This window comes from Balaenoptera physalus (genome assembly GCF_965194825.1).
Source record: "Balaenoptera physalus genome assembly, chromosome: 7".
In the NCBI taxonomy this organism is placed as follows: domain Eukaryota; kingdom Metazoa; phylum Chordata; class Mammalia; order Artiodactyla; family Balaenopteridae; genus Balaenoptera; species Balaenoptera physalus.
The window spans coordinates 29,835,850-29,846,459 of NC_138886.1; positions in this window are offsets into that span (position 1 = coordinate 29,835,850).

Here is a 10,610-nt window from a genome sequence, read left to right on the forward strand (position 1 = left end):
GTTGCCTTCTGCCTCTTAGCAGTCACTACTGCCAACCATCCCATATGCTCCCCTTGTGTCTGGCAACCACTGATCTGATTTCTATCACTAGAGATTACCTTTGTCTATTCTAGAAGTTCATGAAAATTAAATCATAAATTGTCTATTATTTGGTATCCAGCTTTTTTTACTCAGCATAATGTTTAAGACTTTCATTCATGTTGCTGCATGTATTAGTAGTTCAGTTTTTACTCGAGTGGTATTTCACTATATATCACAATTCGGAAATCATTTCGATTGTTTCCAATTTTTGGCTAATATGAATGAAGCTACTGTGAACAGTTTGGACAAGTCTTCTGTGAACATATGTAACATATTAACAGTTATATTTTATTCTTATATCAATACACCTAAAATATTTATTTTCCTATTTTAATTTTCTCCTATCAAAGCCAATTCTGGTGTAGATGAACATGTTTTTATCTAAATAATTTTACACACAATTATTTACTGAAATAAATTCCTAGAATTTTTAATTGCTTGATCAAGAATTTTGATATATATAGATAAATGTTCTATCAAAATTATTATGCAAGTTCAAAATTCTGACTTTATTTTTTCATAAGTAGAAAATGACTGAGGAGTATAATTCATTTTTTCTTTACATTGCTAGAGACAAGAGTGTGGAAGTGTTTTTTAGGGAGCAGGATGGAGGGGTGTGCAGATAGAGGGACCCCATGTCCAGTGTTGTTGTTTTATTTAATTCAATTACCATTGTGCTTGACTGTTCTTTTAACATACACGCACACAGAACACACACACATATGCATATATATACATATATTAATAACAATTTATATTGTTTCCCAATTACGTGCATGTGTTTATGTATGCACGTGTATTTATAAACCTCTAGAACTAAAGAATCGAAAATAATGAAATCACTTCTAGTGGACATCTGCCTTTTCTGGCTGTGTAGCATTCTTTTTTTTTTTTTTTAATAAATTTATTTATTTATTTATTTATTTTTGGCTGTGTTGGGTCTTCGTTTCTGTGCGAGGGCTTTCTCTAGTTGCGGCGAGCCAGGGCCACTCTTCATCGCGGCGCGGGCCTCTCACTATCGTGGCCTCTCTTGTTGCGGAGCACAGGCTCCAGACGCGCAGGCTCAGTAGTTGTGGCTCATGGGCCCAGTTGCTCCGCGGCATGTGGGATCTTCCCAGACCAGGGCTCGAACCCGTGTGCCCTGCATTGGCAGGCAGAGTCTCAACCACTGCGCCACCAGGGAAGCCCTGTGTAGCATTCTTGAAACAGCTCCATATTTCCTTTTAATAACCCCCTTCCACATTGTGTGCAGTCCACATGGATTGGCTATTATCTTACAACCAACTTCCCTTGAATGAAGGAAACATGCAATGACTACCATTTAGATACACACTCCTCAGATATCGTATCATAAACTGGAGACACAAATAAACAGCAACCTCACCAAATCATTTCTGATGGAGCAGCAGCATCTCTACTGTCAAGTGTCACTGATGTCGGTGTTGCAAACGTGGTATTTATACTCAGCAGATGAAGCAGCAATGTTTTCATGCAATCAGTTCTGTGGATCCTTTTTGTCATGGTTCATTGCTGTTTAGTTCTGTGCCTCATTCCATAATTTCTAGGAGCTATATAATATTCTTTTAGTACGTACTGTTTTTGTTTAAATTAACTCCATATTACATTTCAGTTGCTTTAAACTAAAAAACCTACAGATAAATGTAGTAAGTCTGAGCATAGTTTCCCAGTTTTATAAGTCAACTGTCTCTCCATTTCTGTGCATTTCTTCTTGACATTTCTTTTTTATTAGCAGTCTTATTGCAGATAGTAGTTTCTCTTACACATGGAAACAGTTTACCTGGGTTTATCAATATTATAACTTGATTCATTTTCTTAATTAAAGTGTAAAATCCTGTAAACTATTTACATTTTTTTTTAATTATTATTTTTTTTAATGCTATTCTTGTCTGCTTACATTCTTTTTATTTATGTATGTATGTATGTATGTATGGCTGTGTTGGGTCTTCGTTTCTGTGTGAGGGCTTTCTCTAGTTGTGGCAAGCGGGGGCCACTCTTCATCGCGGTGCGCGGGCCTCTCACTATCGCGGCCTCTCTTGTTGCGGAGCACAGGCTCCAGACGCGCAGGCTCAGTAATTGTGGCTCACGGGCCGAGTGGCTCCACTGCATGTGGGATCTTCCCAGCCCAGGGCTCGAACCCGCGTCCCCTGCATTGGCAGGCAGATTCTCAACCACTGCGCCACCAGGGAAGCCCCTATTTACATATTTTAACTCAGATTGATGGTCATGCATATTGGCCAGACTCCATCCCCCTTCTCTCTGTGCAATTTTCTGTGCTTATTTCTCCACTAGTTCATTCTTAAATGTAAAAAGAAAACTTCTTTATAATAAGACCATTGTTGGAGCAGACTAGTTCTTCCTCTCTAGCTCTGACTTGTACAACTATCTTTCTAGCTCTGTATAACCTTGCAGTCTCCTAGGAGAATTACTTCTCATAAAACTCTTCCCCTATGGATTACTGGAAGTGTCTATTGACATGAGTGTTTATATGGTTTGGAAATAAATATCAGAATTTTAGCTTTTGATAATGTTATTCTTTCTGTTAAATTTCCTAGGAATCAGGAATTATGTATTTTAATTTAATATTAAAATGATTTTAAATCTATCACAGGATAACTACCTTCATTTATTTCTGCCACTGTCTTCTGTCACTTCTCTATACTTTTATGAGAAGCTGTGTTCATGTGTCTTGAAACAGAATTCTTTTCCTTTTCTCTTTTTTACAATTTTAATTTACAGAAAAGTTTCAATTACCGTATCCTAACCTTTAATTTTTATGAAATTAAATTTCATTTGGGACATGGTTGCTGACATCATGCCCCATTACAGTCTCATATTTGTGTGTGTGGTTCCTACAAACAAAGACATTCTCCTATATAATCACACTGTAACCACCAAATCAGGAAATTATCAATAATGTATTACTATCTCTTCATAAGATATCACCAATAGTCCCCATAATGTCCTTAAAACAAAATAGACACTCCAGAATCTAGTGTTATACTTAGTAGTAAGATCCTTTCAATCTCCTTTGATCTGGAAGAATTTGTCCGTCTTTATTTGACTTTCATAACTATGAAGCTTTTGAGAATTCAGGCAGTATGGTTTGTAAAATGTTATTTAATTTGAGTTTTGCCTCTTAGGCAGGAATATCAGAGATGTAATGTGTATTCTTCTCATCACCTCCTATCTGATATTGTGTGATTTTGATTTGTCCCTTACATAGCCCTCTTGAGTAGTATCTCACAGGATTCTCTATTGTAAAGGTACTTCGGTTTTATTTAGTAATTAATGATTATTTTGTAGAAAAGTACTTTTAAAGTATGTAAATATTCCATTCTTCATCAAACTTTCAAATGATTCATGTATTCTTTTAAATCAGTATGGACTCATGGACTCCTCTATTTTATTCGAAGAATATAAAATTTTGTTATCATTATTTATTTTGATACTTAAATTGGCCAGCGTGGTCTGCTTTAAGCTGGCTCCTTTGTTCTCTGTCCTCTTTCTGGGCCTCCTCTCACATGGCTGCCCTCCCTCCAGGATCAGGTTTTGACATCCTGCATCAGGTCAGCATCACCTTCCAGTTCCTCCCACATGGATATCTTCTTCATCTTGCTTAGGCTCTGACTTTCCATTCCTGGTCACCATGGCTCCCCTGACTCTCCACCATGTCCAAGCCTAACCTAACAGTTATTGGACTAAATATTTCAAGTAGAGAAGGAAAATACGGAGAAGGGAGAAAGAAGGGGAAGAGGAGAGAAACAGATGTCTTAAAATTACGAATGACAACAGTACAGTGAACAATATCTTGGTAATACCACATTTGACTTGCTTTGGTTTCATTTCCAGAATCACTGTTTCTTACAAGGTTAAGTGAATTGTGCTTTAAAACTCTCATTTTTTCAATTTGCAATAATAATGGATTCAATTATAGAGACTGCAGTTAGAGACTAAGTTTTGACCTGTGTAGTGAAATCCTCTGTGGAACGTGAACATAAGAATTAAAGCTATAATAATAAAGCAATTGCTTAATGTTGCTGAGAAATTAGTATGTAAGTATTAATGTGACACTACACATATTTCAGAGAAAAAAACTGAGATTAATTTAGAGCCATAACAACAAAGTATACTGAAGTAAATAAGATCAAACTCTAAACACATGGAGGCTTAAGCAAAAGACTGACTAAGGAGTACCAAGTGAAATATGGTTATCAATTCAAAACTGAGCAGATATCTGAATTCATTTCGAACTTCAAAATATTTCATATTCTTGTGTGATTTCAGATTTTAAAATTTTGTTTTACATCAGTAATGTTTCAGTTGGTCCTTCAGGAAGCAGATGCTGAATAGGAGTTAGTAGTATACAAATTTATTGAGGAATAACTCCAGTGAAAGATAAAAGGATGAGGGAGCTGAACTGGGCAGAATATACCTTCCACCTACTTTGACACCTGTGAAAGGAAAGAGATATGGAGAAGGACTGGGCAGGGCTTCAGACTATGATACAAATCTGAAAGTGTCTCAGATAACCCAATGCGAAGTTCTGAATCAAATATGGTCCATTAATGGAATCTTGTATTGCCATAATTTGCACACCATGTTCAGTCATTGGCTTATGGCTGCCCATGAAGAGTTGTTTTAGTCCCATAAAATGAAACTTATCCTGAAGATGCTGAAAGTGAGCTTGGTCAGCTAATTATACTCCTCTCATTTAATCAGTAACTTCTCTCTTGCAGGGAGATACAAGTGCTGCATTTCCATGGTTGCCACAGCTGGATAATTTTATTTGAACAAAAACCTTATTTTTTCTTGTTTGAAATGTATTTTCTTTTTTTATGTGGGTAGTTTTTTAAATTTTTAATATATATATTTATATTGAAATATAGTTGATTTACAATGTTGTGTTAGTTTCAGGTGTACAACAAAGTGATTCAGTTTTTGTACATTCTTTTCCATTATAGGTTATTATAACATGTTGAGTATAGTTCCCTGTGCTGTACAGTAGGTCCTTGTTGATTATCTATTTTATATACAGCAGTATGTATATTTTAATCCCAAACTCCTAATTTATCCCTCTCTCCTGCCTTTCCTCTTTGGTGACCATAAGTTTGTTTTTTTATGTCTGTGAGTCTATTTCTGTTTTGTAAATAAGTTCATTTGTATCATTTTTTAAGATTCCACATATAAGCAATATCTGATATTTGTCTTTCTCTGTCAGGCTTACTTCACTTAGTATGATGATCTCTAGGTCCATCCATGTTGCCGCAAATGGCATTATTTCATTCTTTTTTTTTAATGACTGAGTTAATATTTCATTCTGTATATATACCACATCTTCTTTATCCATTCATCTGTTGATGGACACTTAGGTTTCTTCCATGTCTTGGCTATTGTAAACAGTGCTGTTGTGAACATTGGGGGTGCATGTATCTTTTCAGATTATGGGCTTTCTCCACATATATGCCCAGGAGTGGGATTGCAGAATTGTATGCTAGCTCTTTTCTTAGTTTTTTTTTTTTTTTTTTTTTTAAGGAACCTCCAAACTGTTCTCCATAGTGGCTATACCAATTTACATTCCCACCAACAGTGTAGGAGGGTTCTTTTTCCTCCACACCCTGTCCAGCATTTATTATTTGTAAACTTTTTGATGATGGCCATTCTGACTGGTGTGAGGTGATACCTCGTTGTATTGACAGTTTTGATTTGCATTTCTCTAATAATTAATGATGGTGAGCATATTTTTATGTGCCTTTTGGCCACCTGTATGTTTTCTTTGGAGAAATGTCTATTTAGATCTTCTGCCTGTTTTTTTGATTGGGTTGTTTGATTTTTTTTTATTGAGCCATGTGATCTGTTTGTATATTTTGGAGATTAATCTCTTGTGCGTATCTTTGTTTGCAAACAGTTTCTTCCATTCTGTAGGTTGTCTTTTCGTTTTGTGTATGGTTTCCTTTGCTGTGCGAAAGCTTGTAAGTTTAATTAGGTCCCATTTGTTTATTTTTATTTTTATTTCCATTACTCTAGGAGACGGATCTAAAAAGACATTACTGCAATTTATGTCAAACAGTGTTCTGCCGATGTTTTCCTCTAGGCGTTTTATAGTATCCAGTTTTACATCTAGGTCTTTAATCCATTTTGAGTTTATTTATGTGTATGGTGTTAGAGAATGTTCTAATTTCATTCTTTTACATGTAGCTGTCGAGTTTCCCCAGCACCGTTTATTGAAGATACTGTGTTTTCACCATCATATATTCCTGCATTCTTTGCTGTAGATTAATTGACCCTATGTGCATGGGTTTACCTCTGGGCAGTCTATCCTGTTGCATTGAGCTATATTTCTGTTTTTGTGCCAGTACCATACTGTTTTGATTACTGTATATTTGTAATATTGTCTGAAGTCAGGGAGCCTGATTCTTCCAGTTCTGTTTTTCTTTCTCAAGATGCTTTGGCTATTTGGGATCTTTGGTGTTTCCATAAAAATTTTAAACTCTTTGAACAAAAAGTTTAAAATTTGTCAATTGATCAATGTGGTAATTTATTTCTCCAGTTCATTCAGTACATATCAAATGTCAAGCCTTCAAGATACTATGATGAATACTATTCTTTTCTCTCAATAAGCTTAAAATATGATGGTAGAGGGAAAAATAGTAAAAAGGCAATGAGAATAGCTTATGGCAGATGTTATAATAAGACTAGATATAGGAAATTCTGTAAGAACAAGGATTGAGCCCCTAACCCAGAATCAGTGACTCCTAAGTCTTTCTAGAATAAGCACAGATAAACTGAAATCTAAAACAAGCAGAAAATATTTAGTCCAAAAAGAGATAGACTGGAAAAGTGTGTGCAAAAAATTATATTTTAGAGGATATTATCTGTGAACATGGTTTAATATATTTAGAACTAAAGTCAGACTGAACACACATGCCTGCCTCTTCTCATACCCCAAATCACTCAAAAGTAACTGGAATATGTATTTAAAAACAAATTCGTAATAGCTCAACAATGAGAAAATATAGCATCAGCAGACTAGAAATTAGAATCAGTCTAAAAGTTTGAAAGCAAAGGGGATCAGATGAGCAAACATAGTAGAAAAGCTTGTGCTAGGGTAAATTGCAGTGGCAGAGATGGCAAAACTTGTGCCTGGTATTTTTGCTGGACGCCTCTTTGCTTTAGACATCTTTGCTACAAGCATTTTTGTTGCAAATATTTTTGCACATAACTAATTTGCCCTAAGGCCATTTGCTGTTAAAGATAAAAATAACTGTTTGCCCGTTTTGGGTTTGAGAGTTTGGTTTCATCTGGTTGAAATGTGTTAGATTTATCGAGCTAACAGATGACAGTGATTTACCCCAAGAGTTGGTTTCTTAATATGAAACACACTCCACTGGAGGAGAAAGAAGCTGAGGGTCTCTGAGGTGCAGTGTTGAACCCACATTTCCATAGACCTTTGGAATATTTATCAACAAACATGTGACAATATGACAGGAACACAAACATTAGTGTGGAAGGCTTTCACAACACAATACAAAACTCAGTTATAAAGATAAGTGGACATTTGATCCTGTCCAGAACATCCATTGAGATATTTGGTCCACACCAAGAGGTCCTTGAAATTTGGTCCTATCAAAAACATATTTGGTTCATGAGCATATTTGGTTCATGCAAAATAGTCCTTGATATTTGTTCCTGTCAAAAATGTCTACATTTAGAAAGCATCTCTAGGTTCAAATAGCCTATAATGTTTATTTATACTTTTGGTTTACAGGATTAATACATAAAAAATACATAAAATCATGTTTTATTGATCCAATAATTTTGTTGTGGCTATATTGCTGGTAATAACCCTTCTTGGCTTGGTAGCCTAGCTGGTAATGGCACACGGGGTTAGGCAGATGGGTCAGGGTTTGAATCTTGCACAAGAATAGCATTTATATAAACTAAGGGTACTGAGGAAAAGTTCTACAGTTAGAGAAATGCACAGAGGATGACAAGTTGAGAGTGGCATCTAGAAGTGGATGGTGTGTTAATATATCACTGAGCATTTGGTTGCATGTGGCTGGGTCATTCAGTAAGGACAGAGTTTGAAAGGAGGGGCTTGGTCAAGCTGCTGTGTAAAACGAGAGCTGAGTGCATTGACATAAACACTTTATACAGAGTCTTGTTTACTTGGAAGGAGTGAGAATGGGTATGGCTCTCCTACCACATAGAGGTTGGATGTAATAGTGATCATGAGGGAGATACCAGGCATCTAATTAATGCCCTACAACTAGATATTGCCTGAGTATTTGTGTTTGCATGGGAAAGAAATCTCAACATAAACCCTTGATTATGCATGATAGATTTCAAGATTGCAAATATGAATGTGATTTGATTACTCCTACTAAAGGCACAAGAAAAAGAATGCTTGTTTCACTTTTCACAATCACTGTGGTAAAAAAATAACTTCTTTAGATCTAACACTTGAGTGTGTGACAATGGAAAGTAACACCCATAAGTGTACATCCATGTTGTTTGGACTTCCATTTGTTCCTTTGGAAGATATAAATGAATACATTGTGTATAATTCAGAAGAAAATGTAGATGACCTAATGGATCATGTTGAGAAAGTGTATGTTTGTGGAAGGCATGGCAGAAGCAGACAAAGACCAAAAGATCCAAGATTTCCACCAGAAACTTGGAATATTTATACATCAGTACTGAATGTCAGTCACAGGATGAACAATGCAGTGGAAGGCTGGCATAAGCAAATTTCAAAAGCTGATAGTAGTGCATTATCCTTCAATTTGGAGGCTTACTGAAGTGTTAAAAGACAAATAGCAAAGCAAAGAACAAGTTATTACCCAAGTTCCTGGTGTTCACACTCAAATAGGGCCACCAACTCCCAGATGATACTGATAAAATCAAATTAGTATAACTGAAATTGTTAACAGATATAACAAATATAAAGCCAATATAAATATATTTATAAATATAAATATATTAAATTATAAATATTTATAAATATAAAGCCAAGGTCTATATATACTTGAGAACAATTACTCTTTGACTTAAGAGTAACCCTACCAAGCTTCATGATAAAGAACAAGAATCAGTGTGAAATCCAAAGGTCATCACGAATTACATAAGAATAACAAATAAAATTTTAACAAAATCAAATGTTTATATTATTTAACATACCATGGACCAAATATCTCAACACACATTTTGCACGGGTCCAAAATTCAGGGATCTTTCAGCAAAGTTATTTTTGATATTTAGCATATCATGGACCAAATGTCTCTATGAACGTTTTGGACAGGATCAAATTTCAAGGGCCTTTTGGCATGAACCAAATGTCTCAATGAACATTTTGTATGGGACCAAATGTCCTGCAAGGATTACAATACTTATCCTACTATTTAGAAACTGATACCTCTCTTAATAGAGGAAGAAATTTTAGTGAAAAAGAAGAAGTGCATGTTGAACAAGAAGACAAATCAAGAAGCCCCCAAAAAAGTATACTATGAAAGAAAAACTTCAAAGACAATTGCTTAGATACAACCCACAAAATAAAATCAGTTATTAGCGCAGTATTGCAGTCTATCTACACACATTTTAAATGTATTCAAATATTTTGTATTATCATTTGTATTATCATTCATTTCTCATTTATGTTCTTTTTAATTTTATTAAAAATTTTATTTCTTTTATTTTTTGTTATTTAATCTTTTATGGCAAAATTGCCTTATGGACAATCAGTTATGTGACCAAAATGTTTGTAGTGAAATGCTTGCAAACAAAGATGTCGATGACAAAGAGGCTTATGGCAATAATACCTAGAATTAGCAAACTACAATCTCAGAGTGAGTGAAATCCGAAGTAACAGGTGATCCCTGGGGCAGTAGTCAGGGGAATTAGCTGAAAGGGAGGCACAACCAGGAGACTACTACACTGCTTCCTTAGTCCCAAAGTACACAAGGCTTAAACTGAACAGCAAGTAATAATTGCACACTAAAGGAACTAACTTCCTAGGGAGGGCTTTTAGTGGAACATAGTCCAAACAGAGTGAAAATAATCATATATGTCTGGCTTAGTCCTTGCTTTTCTCTGTTCAAAAACATTAAGCATCTGTACATAGTATATACTTCTAAAATGTGTTCATCTAATATAGAGTAACTCTGGTATGACTGAGAATATGAGTGTCCATTGCCAAACATCATCACTCTAATATCTTATTATAGTTTGAAGATGTCCATCTACTCCTCATGAATTTCTCTTATAACTCAGTACTGACATTCTGCAACTTTTAAATTGTGAAGTTTACTACTAACAGCATTTTTTCTATTTCAGCAAAGGCAAATCATTTCATGATCATAAAGTATAGAATGTAAATATAATTAATTTGCAGTAAGTAGCTAACTGGTCCTCCAGGGTTATGTGAGCCATTTTTCTTAGTCACAACTACAGGTCTTTGAATACCAAGCAGTGGTAGTAGAAAGATCAGTCTAAGTGATGCTAATTCCATGTGG